Below are 26,320 nucleotides of genomic sequence, written 5' to 3' on the forward strand. Positions count from 1 at the left end.
CTGTGCTCTGGTTTCACTTTTAAGATGTTGGACTGGGATGAAACCACTTTAAGATCGTATTTTCCAGCTTCAGCTGTCACACTCTAGCTGGATGAAGCTTTCAGGCAAGATCGTTTGAGTATAGCATGTCATGAGAAAGAAGGGAGACTTGCATCAATCTTCCCTGCTAACTACCTTCAAGGAACGTACAGATAAACTATGAGTTGTCAAAAATGGAAAACAGGCACCAGCCCATTTTTATTTCATGAAGGAACAACAAGAGGCTGCTTGTTTTACTAAGAAAATTTTTATGTGGTACATATAAAACAACTTCCATCTGCACAGCCGCCTTATATTGTACAGAGTCTATGAAGCTTTTGCAGAGTATCAACCGCTGAATGATGCTGATTTCATCCAGGCCTTCAGCAACAGGCTGCATGTCGCTCACTGCCACACCCATCTTCTCCATGCGTGTTGATTGACTCCATTCAGCTTCCATTCTGTCAGCATTCACCTCTTGGGTTTGGTTAATAAAAACTGTTAATGTTTGCTCACCTCAAGCCAAGCAGGACACTATCTGCTTTGTAATTATCTTGGTGACACCGCATTAAAATACAAGACAAATAAGGTTTCAGACTGAGCCATGCTTCGCTGAAAAGCGCATCATACCCAGCTGGGTTATATTACTCCTGTATGCAGTACTGCACATGTGTTTGTCATCTAACCAGCTCAGATTAGCAAACTGACCAGAACACAGAGCAAAGGCATCTTACTCACTAACAGTTGCTTGTAAGGAGGAAGCCAGGAAGGGAATACATTTCCTGATATGAATGCATATTGCTGGAGAAGCAGCAACATCTGCTTGGAGGCTCTGTGCCTTTCACAAGCAGCTGCCCCTCCCCCACCACCACCACTTGGAGACCCCTGTGAGTTCTTTAAAGTGGGATTCAGCATTGCTTCAAGTGAGGGGCCTGGATGAAAAAAACAAACAAACAAAAAAAAGTAAATTATTCCAAGAGGGGAGGAGAGAGACTGGCTACAAGGAAGAACAATGATACAATGCACAGTCCAAATGTTCATTTCCAAACACCCAGGCTTTTAATAGCACTAGCTGAAGCCAAAAGAGCTCTGTTTCCAGCTTCTCACTCCTTGCTTTTCTGTAAGCCATGTCCTGATTAAGAGTTATTTATAACACAGGGAACAAAAAACTCAGAAGCCCAAGATGACCAGTTTCTATTCAGGTACCAAAATACAGATTCTTCCATTCTGTGTGAACCTGTTGAGAAAAGACAGAACAAGCCCATAAGCATCCAGCAAACCCTCAGGGGTCCTGGGGGAGTGTGTGGGGGGGTGAACTGTAGGGCAGGGGAGCTGGGGCAGCAGAGGGCACCCACCGGGCAAGAAAAGCAGGGCTGGGACAGCAACCAGGGCTGGCCAGGACCCTTAGGCCCCCAGACCCAGCTGCGGTGGGGAGCAGGGTTTAGGTCCAGCCGGGAGCCAAGGCAGGGACGGGGATGTGCAGCTAGCCGAGCACAGGCACGGTGCGACTCAGGTAGAAGGGCAAACACCGGGGGTGCAAATGCAGGGCCTGGCCAGGGGCAGAGGGTGCCCAGGTGCCACCCCCAGCAACGGCTGCTCAGGGCAATCGGAGCCTCTTGGGGCACCTAGGGCCCTGATGCATGCTGAAAATATAGCCTTACGCATAAACATGCATAAGTGATACAGAACATGGTCTTTCCTCTATCAAAATTAGCATAAACCGGGCACAACCTTAATGAAGACAATAAACAGTGTTGCAGCATTTTCAGGGTGCGTATTAGAGGATGAGTAGATCCCTAAATGGTAGTATGCTTGCAATGCCTTGTGCCATGAAAGGTACCACAGGTCACATCCCGCTCCCTTCAAATCAACAGCAGAACACATACCAACAGCACTGCAGCTGGTACGTGGCCATTTCGGAAAACACCATCAGTTTTGAGTTTTGGGTTCAGTCTCTATTCCGTGTTTAATAGGTTTGCTCATCCTGTTGGAAAAAAAAATTATTCTGCTGTGACTTCAACAAAACCAGTGGTCAGAGCAGAGCATCAGATGGTGTTAATGAACTTTATGAATTTGCCATACACTTACTCAGAAAGCAATGTCCAGGAAAGTGAAATACCAGGCCCTCAGCTAAACTGTGGGCAAGCGAGGTAATACCAAAGGTGTTGGTTTGGTTGACCAAATAAATGTTGTTTGGACCTTTATTTAATAGTTTAGTTACATAGCAGACTGCTTTTCAATACCATTTTAAATAGACATTATCACTAGAGTTAATAAATTTGAGGGCATTTTTATCCTTCAGCAACAGGATATTCTGTTTTTCTCTGACATCTTACTCATATTTATTTTTTCCTAGAACTTGGCAATAAAACATCCAGGAGAACCATGTACTTGTGAAAGGATGGAGCTGCAAGTGAACACCTACCTGGTAGCAGAGAACGAGAAGCCACGCTTAGCTCCCAGCTGACAGTGCCTGTCAGTCTGCAACTCTGCTGTAAAATCCACAGAATCTAGAGAATTCTCATCTTACTGAAATTTAATGGTTTGGTAATCCTAGTTGCTCCTCAGAGACTCTGGGCTTAGTCTGTATAAATATCTCAGCTTGCAGGATCTGGGGCCTAAACTGAGTTCCTCGGAAAAAAGCCCCATTGAACTTGCAAGGGTGAAGGAAGAAGCCTGGAAATAAACAGCAGCGGAAGAGACACGGATAAGTGAATTCAGTGGGTCTTTGTAGTGTTACTTTTAGGAAACTTACAGCAACTTAGCCATGTGAATGGAAGAACATTTCTTGAAGAAGTGGAGCATAACTTTCTTACTTAAAAGTATTGATTAACTGAAGTGGGAATATTCAAACCAGATTTTTCTCCTAGTGAGCAACTACCAGCTGCCTCCTCAGAAAGCAGCGAAGGAGAGCTGATGCTGTCCCTGCATCCCTAGCTGTTTCCCTTCCCTGTGGGGCTACAGTCTCGGTGTGGTCAAAGAGCACACCAAAGGCTGCCCTGGACTCTGCCACCTGGTAACAGTTCCCAGAGAATGAGAGTTGGTGGTGACAACACCCTTCCCCTTTCCTGCCATGATAAGACTTCAGAAATTTCTTATGCATGTGGGATGCCTTTCAGATCTACCAGCATTATTTTAATAAGTGGAAAATTCAGGCATGCCATGGCATCTCCAACTAGAAAAACAGCTAGTTACCTTCCCTGCTACCTCTGCATCAATAAAGCTACTACTCAAGCTTTGGTGTTTAGAGTAGTTTTTGCTACCCTTTGAATAGTTTGTTGGGAGCCAGGAGTTATTAAATGATAAAATGGAATAAATGTGACATCAGCAGCTAAGGATTCAAACATCAGAGAACGAATTTTACAAACTACTGAATGATGTTAAAAATAGTGACGTGGTTGGTTTCATAGCAGAAAACCTGACAAAAAAAAATGTATCACTATATAGAATTAATTCCCAGAGGAAATGTTGGCAGCCCATTGACTGAACAGTCAAACACAGACTTATGGAAACATGAGAAATTCAGTGCAAGACAGAGGAAATACTTAGTGAAAGTCATCTCAGAAGTGTGTGCCATTTCTAACTTCTGTTAATGCTGAGTGCCATGGAAGTATAACTTCTGAGCAAGTTGTAATTAGAAAGCAAGGCAGGCCCCAGAAATTACTCTTATTTCAGCAGTTTCTAAGGGCACTTTTAATTGGCATTATTCAAATGCAAATGCCCCCGGATACAAGTAAGGATGTAGTCTTAAACTCTAAATTATTCCAAGTTTCTCAGTGAGACATTCTTTCAGTATGGGCTAGTTATCTCTTGCTGACCATTTAAAATAATAATAGCAACTTTGGTAAATTCTGAGCTAAGCCTTCTTGAAACTGATTTGCAGCAAAAAAGAGAGAGAGGAGGGAGTCAGTGAATCATCAGCAGAAAGACTGTTGGTAGGCAAAGCTTCAACACGTTCAGAAGATTGTGAGCACGTAGATACAAGTGTATGTATCTATAACCACCCCCAAGAGAATCAACAACCACCCTTAAGGTTGGTGGTCTGGCTGGAGAAGAGGTTTGCAGCCATGAGCAGACAGCTGTTGTTGTATCCCTCTCACATTTGAAACGGCCCGTCCTTGTGACTGAATAATAATTCATCAAAGATGTCTAACGCTATCACCACTTGCTACGTTTAATCAAAATAAAGCATCCTCCCATTAGTCACTCATATCAAAAGGATAATAATACTTAAAAGAAATTCCTTATTTTCCAGAGAGCTCACTATTACTTAGATAGTTCTTAACATGACTGTTTTGTTGGTTATTGCATCACAACATAGGATGCAATGACTTTGAGCAATGACTTTCTCTTATCTTACATTTGTGAAGCAAAACTGTTTCCTGATGTAAATTAACAGCAGCAGCTTGTACGAAGCACAAAACTGATGCATGCTAGTAAACTATTTATTTTATTAAGCTAAACAACAGACCCTGCCAGATGCATTCAGTGACTAATACAACTCAGTGAAGATAAAAAACAAGAACTGAAAAAAAAAAAAAAAAAAAAAAAAGTAAAAGACCTTGTCTCCTAATCAGCTCAGTTTGGCAGTACTGAAATTTCGCCCTGAGTAGTAATACATACTGCTGGAATGTATCATTTCACAGAGAGATGTTGTAGAGGAAGCAAAGAGGTGCGAGGCAGGCAGGACCTGTTATAATTTATACTTCATTGAAATTTAATTTGCAGATTGGCTGGTGTTTTCCAATTATCTGAAAATTGTCACATACTAAATAGCAGCAGAACACACAGTACATTACAAACAGCATGCACCACCAAAGGCCTGTTTGTATTTTAGTACAAATCCAAACCTCTAACAGCTTGAAACAAAGCCCCCTCTGTGGTTTCATGGGCTGTAGATAAAGTTATTATGCTCTCAAAGCAAGTTTTGAAATTTCTGACAGAGAGGAATTGGCATTGTCAGACCTGCTTGAGCCATCAAGGAAAACTGAAGGCCGTACTTCTCCTGCTTTAGGCATTTATCAGCACAACAGGGTCACAAGGTCTGAGATGCACCTCTTTTCCCTTAATTTGTTTTTCCTTTCACTTAGGATAAGCTCCCTTTTGAACACTGCTTGTTCCAGACAGGATCTCTGAAGCAAACTGCAAACAGAGCAGCCACCTGCAACAACTTCGTGCTACCTTAATATAGCACTGATAGCACAGGAGTTACAGTATAGCTCATCTATCCTTCTGAAGGTTGAAGAAACAGCTATAACTTACAGGAAAAAATGCTCAGCCTTTACATTAGGTGTTGGTAGCATTTTTAGGTAATCTCTGAATTTTTAAATAATAATAATAATAACAAAATGTAATGTTTTAAATGCTCAGTTCATACAGACTTCCAACTCCCTCGCCCCACTCCCCATCCCGTAGCTTACAAATCCTGCAGCTGGAAGTCACATCTATCCACAAGAGCTGCATCTTCCATGACTGGGATGCCTCTGTCTTACTGTTCATGGGAAAGCTTCTGCACTTGTGGAACACAGTCTGGGTCTCTCTCCAAGTCCCCCTTTCCCAAAGACGCTGCTTTGCTCTACCCTGTTAGCCACCATAAATGTCTCTTACAGAAAAACGTGAATTTAGTTACAATACATCACACAGACCTAGGAATGAGTCAGCATGGTTCATCCGACCGCATCCAGCATCTCACAATGAAAATGACAAGGGGAGTCACAACAGTGACCTTACTTTGGGTTCCAGAGTAAAAATAAATAAATAAATAAAATTCTATGTTTCGCGTAAATTAGGGCTGAACTTCAGGTTTAACTCATCAGTGAGGTAATTACTACAAGCAAATATTGTTTTCAGGTCCAGACCTAAGTATCTCCAAAATATCTGAATTTGTTATTTTGGTTCAGATGTGCTTCTAATGATTACTTATGCACTGGAAATGTAAAGGATTACATAATAATGTAAGAAATAGGCACCTATGAGATAGGTGTTTATTCTCAGTATTCTCCCTGTAATGAGATGCGGTACTCTTACTTCAAGGTCAACTGTTTGGTTCAGTGGTGTCAAGTGCCTTAGGAATGCCACCAAGTAGGTACATTTATCAATAAAAATCAGGCAGTTGTACTGAGCAGTTTTTACAGTAGCTCTTCCAGAATGCAAAGTTAACAGGGTGGCAATGGCGCCTGTATTCACATCCCCCACCCATTTAAAAGATCACTACATTTCTACTTCACCACATTTAAAATACAAATGAATTTCAGATATTAGATTGAAATCCATGCACAATTATGAAAAAAAAAAAATGAGCCAAATGTCATTATCACTATATTAGAAAACTGGAGTATCATTGCTTTGGTAACATAGCAGAAATGGACCTGTAATTGACACAGGATAGATAGCTGGAAAGGAAAATAATGAAGCTGCCCAGGGTGAATTTGAAGCAGCAAACTCTTTTAACTAAAGACAAAATAATTGGAAAGTTTTAGCTGAGAAATAATGGGAAAATGAACAGAAGCCTACCATAGAAATAGTTTGTGTAGGCTTAGACAAAAAATAGAGCAACTGAGACTTGAAGACAGCATTGGCAGTGATTAGAAAAGTACATACAGAAAATTAGAGAAAATGACAAAATGTTATGCATAGATGCCACCCTCTTTCAAGTCATCATTTTCTATAGAGTTGTTCAGAAACTCAAGTGTGAGTTGGGAAAAGGGGTGAAGAAATGAGACTGCACCATTTTAGAGGCAATCTTCCTTTACTAAAGAGTAAATTGTCTCCAGATTGATGTTTTCCTGTGGTGCTGGGGTGCATAACCACTTATCTGCACCGTTCTGTTTTTTCGTTTGTCAGACCTTGGATAGAAATACAGGCACAAATCGCAGTGTTTCCAAGCCTGCACATGTGCATCACCACTGCTAAGCACGTGCATGATAAGTCGCCAAGCACTAGACTTAGCACCCACACACAGCAATGCTACTTGGTAACAACGGTGCATCAAGCACATTTTGCAGCCCAAACCTAATGGGCTTGTTGCATAGGTCCAGTTCAATGGAGCAGCTGATCTGGGTATAGGGAATGGCGTTTCTCTCCAATCCTCAGTTAAAACTACTCTCTCCTGGGAGCTGCCAAGCAATCTGAAGGATTAGTTACATCACTAAGTTAATCTTTTCTATCTCTTTTTTTTTTTTTTTTTTTTTTTGCCTGGACAAATTTCTGAGAAAGTAAGAGTACACCTCTGGGACAACGTGTATGGCATCTCTAAGCCTGTTACTGGGACCCGTAGGATTCATTCGCACTGTCACCACTGTTATTTTGCTTGTCACACCCCAATTTTTGGCCAGTTAAATCCTTGAAATAAACCAGGAAGAGAAATAGAATCACATAAGCAAAATAATGTTCTGTGCTCCACAGCAATTTTGCAAACTGTTTGCACAGACTTCAATGCCAAAATTGCATGAGCATTATAATTAAGGTAGCTTGGCAATTGTCCCACTTGTTAATAGGGTGGTTTGGTCATAGACCTCATGCTTGGCTCAGCACCCAGCCTGTGACTTGATTGGGATGCAGAGTTGATTTCATTCTCCCCACAAGTATTCCTTATTCAAGAGTAAACCATCACCTGATGTAAGAGAAAACAGCCTCAAATTCCCTGACCTCTCTTGGCTTCCTAAGGGGTCATACAGTTGGTGTGAGGCTGCTCCAGACACCCCTGCTTCTGGGTCCACTTCACCAGTGAGAATGAAGTGGCCTGGGGCTACAGCTCTGTCCTGTAACCACCACATTACACTCTCAGGAGATCTTCAAGCTGCTGTCACCTCCCCTGTGCCCCTTCCCAAAGGCAGTCTATAAACTGGAACAGCATATAGGGCAACATTTAAAATAATGTAGTACCTTTGGCATATTGTGCATGATGAGCAACAATATGCCTAACTTCCTCATAAGAAATAGTTACAGTAGCAACATTTGTTAATCAGCTAATCCTAATGGTCCCAGCTTTCTGCAGATTGTCCAGTCTCTGCCTAGATTTTCATTTGTTCCAAATTTGATTTTCTACGGATTGGTGCAGATGTGCTTGCAGACGGATTTTTAATTAATCTATGCAGCTAACTCACAACTAAAATGTTGCCAGGAGTGCTACAGCCTTTTTAATAGATGATCCTTTCCTAAAAGATGCATTTAAAACCATCAGCAATAACCACAATCAAATATATAGAGTACACTTATAGAAAAGAAACATCCTTTCCTACAACAGTTAAAGATCTCAGATGAATGTTTCTGAACTTGATAATATGCAGACATGTCAGCAGCCTCCAGTATCTGTTCATTCAGTGTTAAAATTGATTGAAGATGTTTACTAATATCCACATTGTCTGCTCCTCCCTATTCTCTCCACTCTTTTCAATATCCATTAAAATACTTCATATAAGATTTTTCCTTCGTTGTTTCTACCCCAAGATTAAATCTTTTTATTTCCACCCAGGAGCTGAAAACAGAGTTTTGAAATAAGCAGTACTGGTTGAAGAACTGGAGCAAGGTTGGATGAACAATTAAGATAATGGCTGGACTATCCAGCTGAATAATCATTTAGATAATGATCGCTGTCTTGGAACATTTTATGAGGTATGGAATAAAAAGGAAAATCAAAAGGAATTCCCTTTGAGTAGATGTTTGGCATAGCTGAGTGCTGCTGCAGCGTATCTGAATGTTAAAGGATGTTCAGTAAGACAAAAGCAGTATTCTTTGCTGGAGAAGAGGAGGATTTAATTTATTGCTTTTCTTTCCCTCTCCAGATTGATATTACAAATGCAAAGTGTTCCTTTCTTGGAGGCTCAGTTATTGTTCGAAAGGATATGCTCCATAAGAAAAATGAAGGACCAAATAGTGCTTTCACCTTTGTTGTGCCAGAGCACAGAGGTAGAAACAAGCTGCAGAGAGGATGTACTTGCGAAGTCCTTACAGGAGGAAACAATCTTTGTGCTGATTCTCTCCAAGGCAACGGATAACAGCTTGAGGCAGAAAGAATACGGGCTATAAGCTGTGTTTGATTACCTGGTTAGCTGGGCGTGTAGACTTCCTGGGGCAGGTATAATACTATTGCATACCCTCATTTGAATGTGCTAATCCAATAGTCTTTCATTCTCTGAGAAGTGGGATTCCAGATCCATTAACTACAATTTTTTCTCGGGGAGCCCAGTTTTAACCTTTATGTTTCACTCCCAGCTGCTGTCAGACACTGAGGTGTCATAGACATGAATGCACTGAAAGCCTTAAGTATTTATTACTGTGGCACCACCTTTTGCAGCCCATCAGTCTTCTCAAGTTCATAGATTATTATTATTTTTTTTTTACTTGAAATAACTTTTGATCCATATTGTGTGTTGAATTAGTTGTAATTTGTTGGCTTTTTAAATAATAGCTTACTAATCAAATTCCTGGACTATGCTTGTTAATACAGTAGGTTCAAATTTCCCAGCTCTAAAAATCTGTTATTTTGGACTGGAGGGAAACAATCCATTCTTTTGCCTCAGTCTCCAGGAGAACCAGGCCCTCCCTTTTAGTTAACCTTAATGAGCCAGCAGTCTATCCCCAAAGCCCAAACAACATTTTTCTGAAATAGTTCAGGCAGAATGTATTGAACATGCATCCTTTGCAATATAGTTGCTAACAAAAGTAAATATTTCAAATGACCTTTGACAGGTCCTGTGCTTACCAGGGGTATTAATTAAACTTCCATAAAAACCTCCACAAAGGGTTCCATGAGAACCAGGAATAACCTCCCTCTGACATACCTAGCCTGTTTTGGGTGTCATTTAACTGACAGTACAAGCTATTTCTGACCTTGTCCAGGAAAGCGTACTCCTGTCACTGCTGAAATCTTAAATGAGAGATGCCTTTGTGAATACCTTGCTCGTATCACATGGCAGACTTTGCCCACTGGGCTGTACAGAACAGGATGCATGATTCTGTATAAACCTCATGAAGATATCTCTAAGTTTGCTTTCCCAATGAAGTTTAAACTCACAACAGGCAGGAGCTGAATATCTCATCTAATTCATTAATCCAATGTTTTACATTTTTATTTGAAAAGCACTGTCAAAGCATGCTAAAATTGGATATAAAGAAAACAAAGGGTGGAAACAAAAGCTTAGAGAGACAGATAATCTACTTCAAGATACGAAGAAATTCAAATCTCCTGTGAATACTTTGGAAAACATACTGGAGAGTTTAAATGACTGAACCTAATTTCTTTTGTTATCACTCTCAATAAGTTGAGAGATTTTTTGTTTTACTCTCCCTTCATGTATTTACGGAATAGTCTTTGTGGCAATTTAAAGATACTTACATGTTCTTCTGAGAAGTCTGAATCATTGGCCTTTTTTAAAATTATCCAGTTTATAAGAGAAAAGATTGAATCAGACCTCCACAGTAGGGAGTGACAAATGGAGTTTTCTCCTGAAATGATTCCTCGTTGAATCTTGTTGCAATAAAATTATGATTAAACCATAGCAACGAGGAGGCATATGTGTATAGGGACCGCTATTTCACATAAACAAAACTATAACTCCCAGTATTTTATTTTGATCACAACTATCATACAAATGTTCTCCTGGATGACATCTTGGATCCAATAGGGAGATAATTGCAGATAGGTGCTAATGTCTTGTCAAAGTTACACAGATTCTTTTTGAAAAAGACATCTGGTTTAAGTGTTCAATGCCAACTGAAATCTTATAACCAAAGGCAGTAATTGTTTGCTGCTGATGTGCATCCATGAATAATTTAAGGACTTGCCTTTCTTTAGCCCTACATTGGCTCCTGGGATTGAAGGAACCCAGGCTTTGCATTTATTAAATAGATCTAATCTTGTTTTTATTTAATTTCCATTTTTATTGCATTTCTCCTCTCGGTTCTCATTCATGTTAACATCCTTTCCCTATTGTTACACACAAAGCTGCATGTTTAACTGCACCAAAACAAAAAGGTGCTCTTGTTTCTATGCTTGCATTTCTTCAAAAAACACAAATTGGTGGGTTTCCAGGGGAATCTGTCTGAAATATCTATAGAAGTGCTCTTCAAATGCCAAAATGGCATTTACAACAAATCACACTAGTCAGTAGGGTTTCCTTTCCTTGTAAGTGAAGAAAGTGAAAGGACTTGTTACAAGGAAATGTGTTACATTTCATGTTGCATTTTGTTTGTTTGTTGTTGTTGTTTTTTAAATCAAGAAACTGCAAATATGATAAGTTAAGTTTCCTTTTCTTTATGCAGACTTAGAATGTGCTACAGGCTAGCAAGCTGATGTTTTCCTTATGTCTATTAAATCCAATGTCCAAAGAGGTATGTTTATTCTTGAGATGATATCCTTATCAGAACCTCTGCATGTGATTTTTAAAACAGCATTTTACCTTATCAGTAGAGCAAGAGTCATTTTAGTATTCAATGAAAAGAAAGAGCCTGAAGATAATTTTGTTTACACACACAAACATACACACACATAGAGAGAGATATAAAATATATGAATGTTGTCTTTTATATCTGTTTAGTCTCAGACAAAGGTTGTTAACAGGTACCTGTCATTGTATGCACAGACCAAGTACAAATGCCAATACTGGAAGGAATTTCACCCTTTTCTAAACACACAGTACTAAAGAAACGACTCCTTATCTGGGCTTTCTCCTGCTTCCATTTAACTCAGAGTCAAAAGTGTCAAGAGGAAGAATATTAGATTCATTATAGTCTTTAAAAACATGCAAAGTGCTATATACTTCAGCTGTTAACCAAAGCTAAACGCAACTTAACAGACTAAATGAATGCAGCATGTAAAATTTATATACGTCCTTGCAGTTTTTTAAGAATATGCTATACATTATTTAAAGAATAGTAATGTTAGACCTTTGGTAGCCATGCAGAATGAAGGTTTAATTATCTGGGACTAGAAAATAGCTGAATATGCCAACACAGCTTTCTTACCCTTTTTGAGCAGTAATTTAAGAAAAGTTTTCTACATCATGTTTGAAACCTTATTTTTACAAATAGTCAGCACTCCCTAAGAAATCCAGAAAAGAAAATGCTCTAAAGAATAAATGGATTAAGACCAAAAAAATAAAAAATAAAAATAGTTTTCTTTCTCTACCTCATCTCCCTTTCTATCTTATAAACTATCAGTTCCAGATAGAAGAAATAGATATACAATTCTTTGTTAAAGAGGAATGAAATAAATACTTAGGATTTTTCCCTTGTTTGTATGCAATTTGCAGGTAAAATAGAAGTTACTTCAGTAGCTCTGTACATCACAGTAAGTTGCTGGTGACTATTTCATCAAATTCTCAATAGAGTCATCTTTATAGAAGATGTTGAAAAGGACTCTCTGCTCAAAATCACCTGTAATGCCATGGTTGGGATATTCCCTTTTAGTATTGGACCCATTGGTTCAAATCTCTGCTCCTGACCAGGTAAGGAAGGGATATCAAAACATCAGATGAGTATTCTGGCACACAGAGAGGGGTAACACCGTCTTCTATCTCATTTTCAAGGAGGGATGGGTACCGCTTACTCACCTAACTGCATGCAGGAAAGGAAGCCCAAGATAATAAAACGGCACAGACACAGAAACAGTCACAGTGGAATAACAGAAAAATTAAGTGTTCATGCCCTTGATCAGAGAGAGGCATAACAGCATGAAAACAGATAAACTACCTTGCATTTGCCAAATTTATCACAGGAAAATAGCAGGCACGTTGAAGGTTATCACAAAACCAGCTGCTTTAGCTACATCAACAGCAAGTTACCTCCTGGTAACTCCTTGTATCTCAAAGCCTTACCTCCTTTCCTGGGTACGATTTAAGCCACAGCCTCTCCTTAGGATTATAAGAGGCTATCTCAAATACCTCTCTGTTCAATGCAACTGAGTTTTTTATTATGTACACCAGTTATGTGTGCAAAATTTTCTTTTTGCTTTGTATGGGAAAGTCTAAGTGCCTTTTACAGAGGACAAGGCCTTTGTGGGGAGCAATGAGAACTTCACCTGCTTTTGAAGTAGGATACCAAGGCTCTGAAACTTCCATATGACCTACAAATACCAAACAGCCTATTTCCATTGTTCATGCCATACCTACACAAAGACATTTGGCAACCTGTTTGTAAAATGCTGAGTGTAAACACATATTAAGGAAAAGTAGAAAACAATATTTTTGATGGAGCTTGTTTTGATCTGGGCTACTGCCTTCCTTAGCAGATCTGGAGCCTATTGATAAGAACTCTCTGTCCTTGGGCTGATAACTGAACACATGACATTTTTGCTAATGCTGTTAATCTCGTTAGATATCTGCTCAGAAGTTTTTCCACAGCAAAAAGAGTCAGAGAATAGAATGGGTATGGATTTTTTGTTAACTTGTGAGACATTTTCCCCATCTTTGGAGCATTCACAGACACCAAAATGAAACCGTTTATACTCTGCAAAACCCTGTAAGCCCAGCATATCTTACTACGTGAGGCAATTCCAACTCATTCAATGAAGTGAAGGCTACTTTCAATTTGTTAGAATGGTGCATAGATCGCTTTCTACAGAAGAATTTAGGTTATTTCGATAGACTGTTCACATTTAGCTGAGTTGTCACCATCTGTTCTATCTTATAGTCACAAATGCAAGCAAACATTGTTCACTGTTTCAGCTGGGGTGTATTCTGTGTCCTGCATGGAACAAGACATATATCTTTTCTGGGGAGAATTTAGGCCCAAATTGGGAAAACTTTCCTATTCTGGTACTACAAATTCTTTGAAAAGACCATAGCAGTTTTCAGATCAAAATGCAGTGTTTGTGATGACCACTGCATAAGGACAACACGTATAAGTGAAGTTTGAGAGCACCAGTCTTTTTGTTTGCCTGATATATCATAAAATCCACTGGTGAGGAAAACAACTCCAATGCAAAAAGCAAAAAGGAGATACTGTGACATATTCTCCTTGCCTTTTCTAATATTATAAAATTACACACGCACAAAAGAAAATGAATAATAACCCAGCACGCTGAGAATCTAAATAATGCTCACTCTTTTTCTGAAACTATGGTGCTTTAAAGAATTAACTTCAAAGCACCAGTCCAAGTAGATCTCGGCCCTTTTGTACCGAGGAAGCTGTGGCTTAACAGAATTGGCATCTGCATACATCAATACACATTGCTCTTTAAAGAAGCATCTCTTTCAGGTCTTTTAAAAAAATTAAAATGAGTTCTCATAAAGCCTAGAAGCATTTTCCTGTTTGTATCTTCTTTCTCCTAACATTGCAAAAGTGTAGTATTAATCTCTAGCCCACTCCGCATGTAAAAGGCAGCCTTACAAAATGATAGGTATGGGTCACACAGTAGTTGCACTTACTGAGCTGTCAATATTCAACTGTTAATTAGTTGCTAATGGTACAATTTGCCCTGACAATATTCCAGCAAAAGAAAATCTACTGTTTCAATACTCTTGACAATCTTATTTCTTGACATATTTAAGACCAGAGCAATGAAGTCTGTTATTATTTCTGTCTTCATTTCTTCACCCAAAGATTTCCTTTGAGACAGTGAGGTGATGGGTAGTGGGAGACAAAGTCTCTCATCTATAGAATTCTAGCTTGAATTCAGACAGGGATGCTAGTAACCAGAAACCTATTATTTTCCATCACTAGATTTTAGTGTGTCTTGCAGTAGAACATGTTTATCACAAAAAACACCACTGCAATTGCTGTCTATCCTAGACAGCTTACCTATGCTAGGTTGCAGAATTTATAGCCTTGCCAGAATTGCAGGTTACATTCAAGGAAAGATTGGGAGGGCCTTTTTCCTGTTATAGTTCAGCCTATTTCTAGAACACAATAATTAGAGCTGGCTAAGAAGTATAATAGGCATCAACAGAACAGCTTTTTGCTCTTGAATATTTTGCCTTTTTGATGGGAAAAGCTAGAGTAGTATTCTGTGGCAGAGTTGTTGACGATGACAAAATTTTCATTGTTAAAAAAAATGAAATACTATATTTGAACTCATTTAGCTTTTTCTATATGTTCTCTTTAAAACCTGTGGTTGGATATTGGGGAGGTGAAACACAACATTGTTCAGACCTGATAAAAATAGCACTAGAATTATGAGTTACTCACTTAGTATATCAAACTATCTCGCATTATCCTATGGGACATCTCAGACCTCTGGTGAATTTAGAGACATCCCTGCATAGGGATCATCCCTACTGATCCCTTGAGCAAACAAGCTCTACAGCTCTCCAGAGTTTATCAGAAAAGACCAAAACATATGAGAAGACTTCAATCTCCCACAATAGAACATGAAAAAGGCTGTAGACTAATGGTGATGATGATCATAGGCTTCTGAAAGAGCCAAAAGGATGGATTAGTTCATGAATTAGACATTTTAGCAGTTATGTGAAATAGATAAGTGTTATTAACTCTAAATTAGACAAGGATAAATGGAAGGGCCAAACTTCCATGACTTAGATCTTGGCAGTCTATATTTCATAGCCAAGGCTTGATTCTGAGAGCGACTGGGTACATACAGAGCAACTGAAGATGCTTAGGAACTGCAAGATGTTGATATTTCTGCATACTGCTCAGCCAAGAGCTGGACAATTGTATGTAGAGCTTAGGTAATTTCTTAAAAATTGAACAACGTGCCTTGACAAAAACAGAACATAGAGCTTAATTTCTTCATAAATTTCTAAAGCAATACAAACTATAGGAAATAAAAATTTAAAAGTTCACTATGGGCTCTACAGGTAAAAGAGGTATGAATTAAAGGCATAGTATCTTGAATATCTGTGTAAATGGATGTGGATGAAAAAGAAGTTATAATCACATTTTTTATGATCATCATGAATACACTATCTGGGTGACAACTGATTTTCTTGTACTATACATAGTACTGACTTTTTTGGATGACCGAATTTACACCTTATTCATTGCTGGATGTATTATCAGATGCAACAATGAGGACAGTAGGACTACAGCTGATCATGGACCCTACGGAAATAATTTTGTCTTTCGCTCATCAAACTCTAGAGACCTATTATAGAGAAAGAGGAAGAAGGATGCCTTTGTAACAAACAAGTCTGCTAAAACAGACTCATCAAAATATATATTTTCAATCTTAATCAGAAAGTTAACATGACAACCAGGCAAGATTTGGTTATAACTCCTAACAAACAACAAATTTACTCTTATAGACACCACGAATCATCTGTAGCACAAGATTTAAGTACAGTTGGCTTTTATACAATATTTTTTGTCAGTTCCACTAAACAACGTTACCTAACATATATATATATATCTTACTCACTTCTGATTGCTATCTTATGCTTAATTACAGATTCCTTTTAAAGACTTACTTTTCTCTCCTGTTGACAAAGGAAATAAGCATACAATCTGGATGCATCCCTATGGTCCTGCTATTCTCTGAGGCTGTTCCAAGCCCAGAGATAAGTAGAAGGAAGCCATACAAATACTTCAACTCAGGAGCTGCCTATTTTTCCATCTTAAACTTAAGTGAATCAGGTCTTAGGCCACTGTAACAACTGAATCTTTTCAGATGAGATTACATGCTGAAGACACCCTGATTTGCACGGTCATCAAGACACAAAATTTATGCACGAATGGGTATGTTTGCCCCTGTGTCCTAAGCAGTGTTATTTTGCATTTTGTTCACTCTCCTTCAATTTTTAATTTATATTGGAAACATTTTCCTATATTTCCTACTAACTTTTGTATAAGTTATATTCTCTGAGACACCAACTGCCTTTTTACTCTTGAGGGACTAAAACAATCTCAGTGACTATGTTCACGTAAAAGAGCTAAGCAGAGGCTCACCATACCTAACCCTAAGTGCCCTGCTATTGTCCAGGCCGTAATCTCCACAATACAAGAGCTAAAATTATATTAATCCAGAGAAGATGGCACTCTCGGTTATCTCAACTCTTTACAGGGAATCCCAAGGAGATGGGCTTAAGTTTCACCTCCTAAGAAGGAAAGGGCTGCAGGAAGGCTTCGATAGCAGAAATTTTAAGAACTTTATCTCTGTCTGTGCAAGCGCATGCTCCTAGAAGCAGATGCCTGCTTTAAGCAAACAATAGGAGGATTTGAAGCTCATTTTCTCACCCTTCAAGAGGAAGCTATAAGCGCCAGGTTGTAAGTAAAAAAGAAGGGAAATGCACAACATTCCTCTGTTCAGTATGAAATCTCACCTGGCTTTCCACTCTAAGAGTATTCATTTGATCAGTCTTTGCAGGTGTTATGGGGAAGGGAAGTTTTCATTGCTGAATCCTGCTAGAGATTAAGCACCACGCTGCTCACTAAAGAAAAGACTTATGTGTTGGCTCGTCAGATGAGTACTGAGGTATCAGAGCAGACAAGTAGGCCTTTGCAGGGTTAAGTAGTCACTGAGAAGACTTTTGGGAATCTATATTTTGGATTTAGCCCTTAAAAAAATAGTTGAGCTTTGTCTACTCTGCAGTTATAAGAAAATTCACTAGCCACAGTTAAATGTAGTACCATACTTTCCTTAATGTGTGTACATCAAAAGGAGTCAATGGGGCTTTCTCTTTTAATTGGGATCTGCGTGTTGTTGATTGCTGATAAATTGGTTCCCCATATTCCGACAAAGACTCTCTGTATTGCTCAATTAGTCCAAAGTTATATAACGTGATCTGGATTTCTGTGTAGTGAAATGTATTTATGAAATTGATTTCATATATTACAATAAGTTTTCGTAAATACTATAACACTTACCCTAGTATTTTGGTAACAGATGCTTTAGGAAAATGAATGTAAGTGCTTGTAGTTATCTAGATTGCACACATCCTCATGAAAAGGGATCAAAGAGGTTACTTGCTGATAGTTGTTCAGTAATTTTATAATGCTGTCTGGTTTCACCCAATGTCCTGTGAAGTACTATGCAAACCACAGCAACACTCCCCCTAACTAGTTCTACTTATTATCTTTTTGACTACTTTCTGCAAGCTGAGTCTGCAAAGACATCAAGGAATTTTCACATGGTGAACCAAACAGCCCTACTGGCATGCTTGTGCTCAGAAAAAAAAATGAAAGAATCAGGTCTTTCCAAGAGCATAATACAAGTGAATTAAGATGTCAAAACCAGAATTAAAGATATTCATTTACAAAACAGGAAGTCAATAGGTGACAAGGAATTATATTTTTTTCCCCCCTAAAAATTTTCCTTTTCTAACCTTAAACAACATGTGAACACAAACTCAGATTTTTATTCACATAAATCTGTGTCAATGACTGATAACATTCAAAAAACTTCACAACAGTAGTATCAATAAATTCCTTGCACACATATATATTACTGTAGTCATGCACATGTTAAGAAGAGAAAAGAAAGTAAAAAAGAAGTTAGAGGATTTTTGGTGACATCATTTTCATCCACTACAATTTGGCATAAATAATTTTCATTTATTTTTTTGGCCTGTCCTGAGTCTGAGCTTTCCAAATATTGATGGCGTAGGTTTGGTTAAGAATTCCATGTCCTGTTCTGGTTGCTGGTAACTTTGCAGTCTTTCAGATTTCAAATCAGTTCTCTCTCCCTTCAACTTTAATTTACAGATTTGATTACTTTTTAAAATATTGGAATAAAGTGTATTTTCAACAGTTTGACTTATGTTGACTAAAGACATTTTTAAAGAGTTCTCTGCCTTGCTATATCTAACTAGGGAACATTTTAGTTTTTAGTTTGTATTTTGTACTCCAAATATCATTCTGTACAGTCATTGAACTGTAACTAAAACGATCTGCTTTTAAATCCAAATCCAAGCCCGTTTGCTTGGTAAATTTTTGGTACACGAATTAGTTACATACTACCTACATACAAGCCTGTTACAGGTAAGTCGAAAAATATGTAAAATTTAAAGGAAAAATGGCACTTTTTTTCATGAAAGGTCTGATCATATAAGTTTGTGTGCTGTGACTCAGGGTCACCTGAAGCTCAGAGCTTAATGAACTGCCATTAGACAAGGAAAAATCCAGATACTTCTAAAACCCACCCCAAACATTTAGGTTCAACCTCTCCTCCTCATTTTCCATGTCACTTCCTTGTGCCACAGTAAGTCCTTAAACTGACTTCTTTCTTGCTTTATTCGTTGCCCAGCTGACCTTTTCTTGAAGAAAAAACAGTATATACCTGGTGAGTCTGACTGTGCCACCTTTAGTTAGATGTCATTTTGTCTCTCTCTCTCCACACCGGCCTCGGATAATCTGTCGGACACTTGAATTAGGGATATGAATTTATGAAGTTTCTTTTTTAAAAATGCATGCATACCGTCAATGAACAGTAATTGCAATATGTAACTACACACACAAACACAATTAGACCAGGCATTTGAATGTATAAATATTCCACTTGCTTATTCAGAAAAGGTTGCTCTAAGTGAATGTTAGTCGAATAATAGCACATTTGTTTTGCAAGTGCAATTATGTAATGAGTTTTGCTTCTCTGACTGAAATCACCAGGTTTTGTTAGATGTTATAAGTCAAATAACGTTCATTTTATTCTTGGTCTACATAATCATAACATATATATTCTTGGTTTAGCACTGAACGTAGGATTAACTGATACGCTTTGAAACACTGAGTTATGAACCAGCAACCTTTGCTTTTATATTTTTCTCTCTTTGTTTTCACTAATTATTATGTGAGAAAACTTGGCATCTCATATACTAGAGGACACATCAATTCTGTTCTGTTATTGATACACAAAAAAGCAGATCTTTCTGAAGGGCTCCAGGGAATAGTGCTTTCTGCTCTGCACAGTGGAGCAAATGTGCACCATTTTCTTGCGTCAGAAAGTCCTCTGTACCTACCGAAGTGAGCTCAAGGGGTCAGGTTCTGCAGAGCTCTATGTCAGTGCTTGCAATGTACAAATCAGACTTTATAATGCCAACTGGGGAAAAAAAAGAAAGTCCAATTGCTTTAATCTTTATTTTCACTACATTCCTGATTTCAAAGCCAAGGACTGTAAAGAATTACATTAAATCCAGCTGAGCAAGTGTCATAACCCCATCATTACAGGCATGTTGCCACCATTTAGAAAATATCAACAATTACATACATACTAAATTCAGTTAGTGAGACTAAGGAGGAAAAATTCTGCTTGGTATTGCAAGATATTTAGAAATCAAATTAGTTGCTTGGGTACAACTGTTTTTTTTTCAGGCAAAAGAAATATGTTGTCCATGTGAATATTAAATCAAATTAGGAGTAGTTTAAAGTACATTCACAGGAGCAGTAACTGCAACAAAGCATCTGTACTGTATTCTTTTAAAAATGTATAACATAATGAATTAGAGAAAACCTGTCCATCTTTTGCCATGATAATCTCAGAAAGGTCAAGAATTTTATTCAGACTGGATTCAGCCTTAATGTAAATCCAGTTTGAAGGCACACGATAATTTTAAATGAAAAACTAGCTGAATTCAGCTTTCTTGTCATTGTTACAGCAAAACTGGCATTTTGCTGCCTTCAGTCACTGGTTTAAATTGGAAGCCTGGGAAGAATAAATTCATCTAAAATGGGGCCAGATACAACTGTGAATCTAGTTTAACAAATGGAGAATGTCACAAAGGCAACAGCTTCCCTTCGCTCCCTCACATCTCCCCCCCTCTTCTTTAAAAAAAAAAAAAAAAAAAAAAAAAAAAGAACAGTTGGATGAGCTTTAGCAGTTCTTTGACATTGAGAAACTCTGTGTCCTGGATGTCACCTGGAAAAAAGGTAATTTTTGCTGAATTCAAAGATAACCTAGTACACTGGGCAGGTCTCAAGCATCCTACAGACTTGCTGGCTTTGGTTTTCATTGTGGGCTTTTATTCTTAGGAATGAACTATTCTCGCACATTTCTTCAATCTTTTAGTAGTGATGGGCCTGAGCTGTAAAGTCAGAATTGAGAATAAGACCTGAATCTCATCTCTCATTCATTTAAAAAAGGAGCCTTACTACTGCATTCAGAGTTATCAAATAGTTTTGGAATTACTGAGAGAAAGATCAGAACCACGTACTGCCTGGGCTTATCTTGACTGATTAAACATTTGCATCCAGCAACCTTGAGGCATTGTGCTTCCTAATTCTACCTTGTTATTTTCTTGGTCTAGCTCTTTTTTTAGCCAAGTACATAGCAATTTTATTTCTCCTTGCAAAATATTGAGTCCACTTAAAACCGTGGAGCCAAATTACGTCAGCAGAGGAAACCACACCGCTCTTTTCCTTATGAGTATCTTTTGATCTACATTGCCACAAACCAGCCAGCAGAACTTGCTCTGAAAGTGTATTTCCCGCCTTCTGCTGTCAATAACGATGATTCACAGTACTTCTGGGGGAAGCAATAACATATAACATTTTGCACATCAAAGTGAAATGTACAAGGAACACCCATTTGAAAGGATTACGTTGTTGGCTTTTCCCTGTCACAGTAATGGGAATGATCATTTCTTGTATATATCTTGATGGGACCAAATTGTGCAGCGAAGCAATATACTGTGAAATGCAAGCACCTTTCTGCATTGCTTTTGGAGGGAGAGGAGAACCTCTGTGCTTTTGTCCTTACTGCAAAGATGAGCACTACAAGAGTCGTCATTGTGAAGAACATTTTGTCAGATTCAGCTCTATAGGAAAACATAGAAGGAATGTAGGAGACTTTGAGATCTGTTTTAGAAAAGCCAGTGGAATAGTCACACAGTTATTGTGATTCACAGATACATTTAAGTTGTACAATGGTACGATCAATTGCCGTCTTATAGTCTGTTGCATGGCTGTCGAAAGAATTTGAGTTGGAAATACAGGCCACATGTCTGCCTGACTCTACCAAAGGTCAGTCAGAATAATGAGAGTGGCAAATGAAGAATCAGAATAGACCTCTTAATCTGCTGACTACTGCTCCTCCCAAACTGGTTTTCACTGAGTTCTTGTTCTCACCTGTGATTATTTGAAAGGGAAAAGCAAAAGAAGCACACTTCCAATTAAATTCAAACATTTAGACTGCCCTAATACATTGCACGAGAGAATTGATCAATTAAAAATTGATTAGGGAGATATGACAGGTTCAGTCAAGAACAGAAGAAAATGCTTTGAAACAGCAGAACATTGAGATAATGCACAAAAGCAACCAAAGGAGCAAATGCTCCATGGGAGGCTTCTGTGGCAACCAGTTCTCCTGGGTTTTTGAGCCCCACAGCACCCACGTCATTTGAGAGCCCCCACGACACTGGATGCAACAACTATCTAATCTGGAAATTAACAGGAGCAGCACACACGATTTCAGGCCCAGCATTTTAGCCTGCATGTTGCTGAGTTGTAATATGGTAAAAGCCTAAAAACTGGCAGTAGAAGCTCTCTAGAACATCTGTTTTCACTGAAGACTTTCTCTGAAACCCATTGCTTTAACTGTAGCTTTCCATTTCTATTTTTTAACTTTAGATCAACCACAGTAACAGTATTGGAACTGTGGAGGACCTTGAGGACCAGGTCCATTCTATCTTCCTTAGATGTCCCCATTGTGGCCAGCTGTATTTTCACTAGTCAAGTCAATCCACTTGAGAGTTAGTAGAGGGAAATGAGCATTTCCGGAGCACAACTCATCTGCCTTTATTTACATATTCACTCCAAGAAGAAATGAATCATGCACAAGTAGCTTTTTCTTTCCTCTGCCTAGAAATGTAAGCAATTAGTTCAGATGTTGATAAAAATAGATATATCAGCATTACGTGATACATATCCTAACCCAAGTCTTGTTCTTTTCACACCTTTTCACCTTTAGGCCACTTTCTTTCCCCCCAGAGTACTATAGCAGATATTTTTCCAAAATTTCTTCTGCCAAATATTCATGTACTATACAGGAATGCACTATGTGGTTCCCTCATCACACACACACAATTTCCCAGCCCTACTGCTTCTAGTCTCTGTTAACATTCATTTGCACTTTGTGTCCATCTTTCTCAATGTTAACTCCGGTTGCGATCATCTCTGCAACAATTTATTCCAAAATATTATGATTGGGAAGCCAAGGTTTACTTCAAACAGCAAAGCTCAAAAGACGTTTAAGGTTTTTATACAAACCAGAAATGTCCTGCATTGTAGTCATGTCTATGCTTCCTTTATGTTTCATATAACAAAATGAAGCAGCATTAGTTAGTGTCTTTTGATTGTAGATAAAGATAACTGATGCATAAGATTAATGTATATTCATGAGTAGAATTATAGCTGTGCATGAAAGCACTACATTAGTGCTTGGTAATCAACATCTACTTCACTTTTTTTTTTTTTTTTTTCCTTTTTAAAGTTAGCACAGTCACTAATCAAAGATAATTACACCACTGCCATTTGAAATGTTTATCAGGAGTTCTGTAGGAAGAAGAACAAGAAGTGCAATTTTTTCTCTACAGTGACATGCAGTACTAACTAAAGCTGGGCCAACAATACTGCAATTTGGCTTTGCAAAGCTTATTTGTAGAGTTTTGTCATGGAAATAATAATTGCAGAGAAGTAATATTTTATATCTGAATGCAGCCTTGTACCTAAGTATCACAAGGTGACAGCAAATTTTTTGGCCAACCTCTTTTCAGCGGTTTGTGGGGACAGGACAAGGGGTAATGGCCACAAAATGGAGCACAGGAAGTTCTGCACCAACATGAGAAAGAAATTCTTCACGGTGAGGGTGACGGAGCACTGGAACAGGCTGACCAGGGAGGTTGTGGAGTCTCCTTCTCTGGAGATATTCAAGGCCCGTCTGGATGCCTACCTGGGCAGCCTGCTCTAAGGAACCTGCTTTGGCAGGGGGGTTGGACCCGATGATCTTTCAAGGTCCCTTCCAACCCCTACAATTCTGTGATTCTGTGTGATTCTGTGAAATATTAATAAACTAATTATCACTATCTGCAATATGAGGTACAGAGGTACTGGAACTCCTACTTAATGGTAGGCACAGAATAGACCAAATTTCCAAAGAAATCAATCAGTAGCAAAATCAAGGACAACATTCAAATCTCCTTATTGTCACTCCTCAGATTTGGGCAACTTTCTGAAAACATGAATGAAAAGGAAGAATAATTTCCATTCTGTCCAAACCAGAGAGGAACAGGATAACAAAGTTTTAATTTTGGGCTACAGCACATTAACTATATAAGTAAGCTGTAAAGAAGACAGCTAAATAATACTTTATTTTAAAATTAAAAAAAAAATAATCATAAATCCTATGGAGGAGGTGGTGATCAAAAATGTTCTAAATTTGGAATTTAGGTAATGCTTCCATCTACACAGATTACCTTGGTAATTTCTCTACTAATCTGCTTTTTCTCTTTCTTCTCCTGTCTCACAAACTGCAAAACTCTTTGTGCAGAAGACTCCACCACTCAAAAAAACCCACAGTATTTTACATGGTAATAATTTTTACTGGAGAATCCATCCTCTTTCTCTTCTTCCATCAATCATTTTCATTAGCCTGTTATAGTTGTTGATTCTTTAAGTGGGAAGACAGAAAGAAAGACTCAACCTTTTTGCTCTAGTCCTTTCTCCTGATCTTATATGAACCATAGCAAGACAGCTTTCTATTGTGGCAGAACCCAGGATATACAGACAGAACTGGGGTTATACTTCTTGTATGCAATAGTATTTCCACTAATATTGACTTTAGGGTGATGCAAAGAACATTTAAGAAGTCCTAGTCCTTCCTTTTCCTGAGGTTTTTCACATCAGGTGTGAGGGAGGAGCGGGGCAAGGGGAGAGGCTGTTCGAGAGAAGAGGATAGAAGTCAAACACTTTCCTTTCTTGGTTCCCAAAAGCTACAGAATAGCATGATTTATTCAAGCACCTCAAGAGCTCATTTATAATTTGCCTGTTATTCATAAGCAAAGGTTAAAGTTTTTGGACTATCAGAAAAGTATTTCAAAATAACAATTACTTAATCCTAGAGTCAAGTGCAAGAGTTTACTAGGTTGTGGGGTCATGAGAAGGTACACAAGGTACGTGGTTGTTCTACTGGTTCTTTACTGCTTCTTACTTTAAAATCCCATTTTCCCAAAAATAACACAAATATGTTCATTCTAATTGGAAAAGAAATTACACTTTCAGACTGATTATCAGACGTGCTGAGCACAACCTGCCTGCCATTAATTGACTGGTAGCCAACAGTAACAAAAATCAGAATTGCCTAGTGTTAACCACTGTCACTCACCTTCATAAGCAAGGCACTAACTGGCTGCTATATAGCTTTATCAACTCCTGAATTCATTTCAGGTGTAATGAGATAATACCGGAGTACCGCTCAGAACACAGAACTGTCAGAGTCATAACAGTTAAATTGTGCAGGCCAGTCACAGCACCACCATATCACTTTGTTCTTTCAAAGATTATGTATTGCAAAGGTGGCTAAATACTTGCTTGTGTATGTACTTATAGTTAATTTGGCTTGTAAAATGATCCAAAACTTTGCTGCATTTTGTTCAGCTATTTAAACTGAGAGCACAATAGCTTACCATTTGTGCATAGCAAATCCTGGAGTAGGAATGTGTAATTATAATAGGTGAAAATGGTAAACTTTTAATATTGCCTGTTATACTTGGAAATCTTAAACATAGACTAGCATCTAAATGACATACACTGCTTTTAAAGAGTTCCCCTGCCATCCATTAACAGAGACAGATTTGTTCCCCTAAAAACATCAGACCAGGAGCTATTCGCAAGAGGTATATAAGTACCGAAGACTGTCATTATGGCTTTATTGGCACAGCCCTGAGGCTTGCACTACCTGTGCCCCCACAAAATCCTGGTTCAAATCCAGGCAGAGCCACCTCAGTCCTTTAAACTTTGGGAGCAGTAAAATAAGCTGCTTGCAATTTACTGGGGAAGGATCATTCAGAATCAGTCTCTAAAACCAAGATGCTATCAACAACCTGTGAATGGTAATGATCTTCTGGCAGTTTTCAGATAAGTCTTGTTTGAACATCTAACTATAAAAGCCATTTGTGAGAACTGTGCTCCACTGCCTGACTTCACTTTCCATTCTGTGATTCTTCTTTTACTAGCAATTCAAACTCCAATAAAACCCCCAAAACAGCCACAGTGTGAATTTTCCTCCAAAGTCTAATGTACTGCCTAGGTTTCCTTTCAGGTTTCTCAGCTGCAGACCTCTTTTTGTTTTGGTCATTAACAAGTGCAGGGTTAATACATCACCTTGGTAATCAATAACTACCTCTAGTGAAAGCTCAAGGTCTCGAGGTTTACTGGTACAATGTGTTTTGAGATCTGCCCGATGGCCATCCAGATGGGT

General features: G+C 38.5%; 1 long non-coding RNA gene across 1 annotated transcript in view; it reads right to left on the minus strand.

Moving 5' to 3' along the window:
* Nucleotides 1–205: 205 nt before the first annotated feature.
* The window catches only part of LOC121071320, a 375,849-nt gene continuing 349,734 nt past the window's right edge, over nucleotides 206–26,320 (minus strand). The window contains exons 9-11 of the long non-coding RNA XR_005820526.1: nucleotides 2,444–2,694; nucleotides 1,905–2,002; nucleotides 206–1,255 (exon numbers count right to left, since the gene is read on the minus strand). This is a non-coding gene — a long non-coding RNA (uncharacterized LOC121071320). The remainder of the gene's footprint in view (nucleotides 1,256–1,904; nucleotides 2,003–2,443; nucleotides 2,695–26,320) is intronic.

The sequence above is a fragment of the Cygnus olor genome, chromosome 5, assembly GCF_009769625.2.
Source record: "Cygnus olor isolate bCygOlo1 chromosome 5, bCygOlo1.pri.v2, whole genome shotgun sequence".
Classification (NCBI taxonomy): domain Eukaryota; kingdom Metazoa; phylum Chordata; class Aves; order Anseriformes; family Anatidae; genus Cygnus; species Cygnus olor.